This window comes from Cupressus sempervirens, chromosome 6 (assembly GCF_028749045.1).
Source record: "Cupressus sempervirens isolate cs-2001-9-10 chromosome 6, ASM2874904v1, whole genome shotgun sequence".
NCBI lineage: Eukaryota > Viridiplantae > Streptophyta > Pinopsida > Cupressales > Cupressaceae > Cupressus > Cupressus sempervirens.
In genome coordinates this window covers 50,241,450-50,246,401 of record NC_143123.1, presented here as the reverse complement: position 1 = coordinate 50,246,401, position 4,952 = coordinate 50,241,450, and positions in this window count along the sequence as shown.

Below are 4,952 nucleotides of genomic sequence, written 5' to 3'. Positions count from 1 at the left end.
CTAGTATGCTGTTGTGAGAGATGAATGCAATACCATTAAATAGAGCCAAGTCATAAACTTGTGCTCACTAATAAATTCCAGTATAGTGCTGTGAGAGATCAATACCAGTGAAATGAATAATTAAACTTTCTAACTGTTTCTTGCCAGTAATGAGTTCTAGTATACTGCTGTGAGAGATGAATGCAATACCATTAAACAGAGTCAAGTCATAAACTATGTATGGATCAACTATGTATAGATCAATGGCAATCATGGCTTTTATCTATACATAATCAATATGTGCTCAATATGTGCTTAATAATGAATTCCAGTATGTGCTCATGTGATTACTTGTATATATCATAGTGCCAATCAAGCAAAACATGGCAATCATGGCTTTTATCTATACATAGTTGACCTATATGTAGTTTATCATGGTTCAAATCTATTTAGCAAAACAGTCCAATATATGTTGTAACAGTTTGTTTAGAATCTGTTTGACAAAATAGTCAATATATGCTCACTAATGACTTCCAGTATAGTGTTGTGAGAGATCAATACCAGTGAAATGAACAACTAAACTTTGTAATAGTTTCTTGCCAGTAATGAGTTCTAGTATACTACTGTGAGAGATGAATGCAATACCATTAAATAGAGCCAAGTCATAAACTATGTATGGATCAACTATGTATAGATCAATGGCAATCATGGCTTTTATCTATACATAATCAATATGTGCTCAATAATGAATTCCAGTATGTGATCATGTGATTACATGTATCTATTATAGTGCCAATCATAATAGCAAAACATGGCAATCATGCTTTTATCTATACATAGTTTATCATGGTTCAAATCTGTTTAGCAAAACAGTCCAATGAGTTCCAGTATAGTGCTGTGAAAGATCAATGCAATACCATTAATCAAAGTGAATCATGCCAATGAAATGAACAACTAAACTATGGATATATCAAGTATGTATTGATCCATGCAAAATCATTCAACATACTTATGAGGTCATAACTATGTATAGATAAAAGCCATGATTTCAAACTATGTATAGATCAATGCAGAAATAAACTCTATTCCCATTGCAAAAAATGCTACTTTTCATCTTCTAAAAGATGAGCCTCAGTTTCAGCAGACCCGACGGTTTATTAAAACACATTCATAAAAGCCCAAATTCAGGTTATAGTTTGTACATGTGTATGTGTACATACATACATGTGTCTGTACATTTATACATGTGTGTACATGCATACATACATACATACATACATGTGTGTGTACGTATGTACACACATACATACATGTGTGTGTACGTACATACATGCATACATACATGTGTGTGTCTGTGTGTACGTACATACATGCATACATGTGTGTGTGTATGTACATACATGCATATATACATACATACATTCATGTGTGTGTATGTACATACACACATACATACATGTGTGTGTACGTACGTACATGCATACATACACACATACATACATGTGTGTGTACGTACGTACATGCATACATACATGTGTGTGTGTGTGTACGTACATACATGCATACATGTGTGTGTGTGTACGTACATGCATACATACATGTGTGTGCACATACATATATACATACATGTGTGTATACATATAGACAAATGGAATCAGTATTATGCTTTCATTGGTATAGATAGACTACATGGAGTATAATGAAATATTATTGTAATTTGTTCTTTATGGGCTTATGATCCTTAGTAGTTGGTACTCCTTGCTGTATTTGAATAAATAATTGACTTCTTAATGCAATGAGGCTAGCAAATAATCATGTTGTATCTCGATAGGTGATAGCTGATATCTCACAATTGATAGTGTTTAAATTGTCCACCTTTTAGGTCACTGATGGATCCTATGGAGAGTATAAAGGTCCAAGGAAGCATAGTTAGGAAGACCACATACACCCGCATTCTCACAATTGTACTGGTAGCCCGAGAAGGCAGTCAAATGGGTAAACGAATAAGAAAAGGAAATTCCTTTTGTAGAGACATTATTTATTCGAATGAGGTGGATTGTCATGATCAGATTTAGATGAGTAGGGCAACCTTCTTTTCTCTAGCTCATATTTTGAGGCTGAAAGGAAGCTTGAGAGATACGATCCACTTGAAGTTAGAGGAACAACTAGTGATGTTCCTCCACACTCTTGGGCACAATCTAAGGAACCACAAGATTGCCCATAACTTTGGGCACTCAAGAGAGACAGTTAGTCAATACTTCCACAAGGTTTTGATGGCTGTCTTATCCCTTCACAGAGATTACTTCATACCACTTGGTCCAGGCACTTCTCCTGAAATTAGTGGGAAGGATCGTTTTGAACCATTCTTCAAGGTAAATCACACATTGTTACAAGTTTATTGTCTAGAATGTTGTCCTTATCTTATTATTACTTGAGCATACATTTGATTAGTGTATCATATCCCACAGGATTGCATTGGAGCCATCGACGGAACCCATATTCCAGTGCGAGTTGATGTCGACATACAGGCTAAATATCGTGATAGAAAAGGGAACCTATCGCACAATGTTATGGGTGTCTGCTCCTTTGATTGTAAGTTTCAGTATTGCCTTGCTGGTTGGGAAGGCTCTGCTGCAAATAGCCGTGTTCTAGCCTCAGCTCTATCCAGATCAGATCCACTTGTAGTTCCCCCTGGTAAGCCAAATCACATTTTAATATACTCAAGGTTATGCTAAATTGTTCAAGTATTGACAATATACTTTCTTTATGTAGGAAAATATTATCTCGTGGATGCTAGATATCCAAATGCACTTGGATTTCTGGCTCCTTATCGGTGTACACGCTACCACTTGAAAGAGTGGTCAAGAGAAAACCCAATAAACTCTGCACATGAGTTGTTCAACCATCGACACTCCTCTCTTAGAAATGCAATAGAACGTACATTTGGTATTTTGAAGCAGCGTTGTCCAATCTTAAGACATGCAACGTCTTATGATATCATGACACAATCCTATATTGTTTTAGCATGTTGCATACTTCACAATTTCATTACGATAGAGGATGGCCTTCCATCGGAAGAAGCTATTGAAGAGGAAGATGATCATGATGGGATAGAGGTACCACTGCTTGAGAGATATGGCTTGTCTCAGGAGGATAGAAATGAGTGGGCCCAATTTCGAGAAGATATAGCAAATAGGATGTGCGAAGATTATAGATCTCGAGAATAAATGATTTATTAGAAGGCAATGTGCTTTATATGATTAAATTGATGTATGCATATAGAATGATGGTGTGTGATTTCGTTATTCTGATATCAGTCTTTGCTACATTCTAATTAAATAAAAAGAACATTAACTTTCAATTTCACACCTACATTATGTACAAAAATTGTTGATCATATCTGCAATACACAATCCAACTTGAAATATAGATTACATTGTTTTAAATGCAAGAAAGCACAATTATTATACATCTTTGCATTGAGAAAGTAAAATAACATGCTTCATAATGGGGCTCATGACTATTTACTTGCCATTGATATCACCATTTTGTTTTACTGGTAGTTTTTTTGATGTTGATGTGTTATCATCAATTATTGCTTAAAATGTGTATCATCTTCAGTTAAATGCTTTCAAGTTTATTAAATGTTAGCCTCATTGCATTAGGATGTATTAAAAAATGATATTTAAAATTTATCGTCTTCAATTTTAAATGAAATACAGCAAGGAGTACCAAATGATGAAGATCATAAGCCCACTAGTAAGAAGAGAACAACGAATTCGTTGAAAATCTTATTTTTCTGATGTTACTGCTTACTGCATTCCATTTAAATTTAAAGAGTAATAACTTTCAATTTCAGTTGTATGATTACTTTAAATTGTAATATGTTTACCTATTCAATATGTTAGCCTCGTTCCATTATGACGTATTACAAAATGATAGTTAAAGATTTTCACCTTCAAATTTAAATGAAATACAGGAAGGAGTACACAATGGCATATACCGAGCTCATGATGAGCATGGACAGATCTAATCATGTGAACCAGATGTGTTCTCCCATTACTTTGAGTGATATAGATGGATTCCTCGCCATGAGCAACAAATCTTCTTCTTCAAAGAAGAAAATGTGGACAAAATCGATGGAACGCAAGTTTCTAGACTTGCTCCTTGAACAAGTCCATCTCGGACGAAAAGGTGAAGGTGGGTTTAAAAAAGAGGCATGGACTGCGATAGAGAGGACATTCGATGCAGTGATGAACTTGAATCTGTCACGAGATCATTTTAAGAATAAGCTGAAAACATGGAAAGTAGGATATAAAGTAATGAAGGACTTGAAAAATACAAGTCAGTTAGCTTGGAATGAAGAAACTCAAACTGTGGATGTTGAGGATTCAGTGTGGGATGACCTTTTGAAGGTAGGATGATCTTTGTACTCTTTTCATTGAATAAATTTTCCCTTCTTATTTTAATAATGAAAAACTTACAACCCAATCCATCTATTAATGCTTACATGTAGAGGAGAGAATTAAAAAATGTAAAAATGTATAAGAGGTCACTTTTCCAATATTTCAATGAGTTGGCTGTAATTGTCGGTAATGACATTGCTGAAGGGTTCGCATCTACAACACCCCTTGATGCTGAAGAAGGGCACCCTATGAACGATGCATTTAATGTGCTTGATGAGGATGATACCAATTGTGGTACACCTCTTGACAACCAACCAGATATTGATGAAGAGTTATATCATTCCAATCAATCGAGTGCAAGTGCTAGAGGGACTCCTCCACCATTATCATCAAGGAGGGGAAAGAGGAACAAGACATCTTTGGCTACACCATTGGATGTGATATGTGAAACTATGAAGGAACTGAAAGATGGCCTCATTAAGCCTCAGATTGTAAAAGTGGATAAATCTGAAGATGATAATATTTTGACTGCTGCATATACTTCTCTCAAAGCTGTCCCTGAATTGA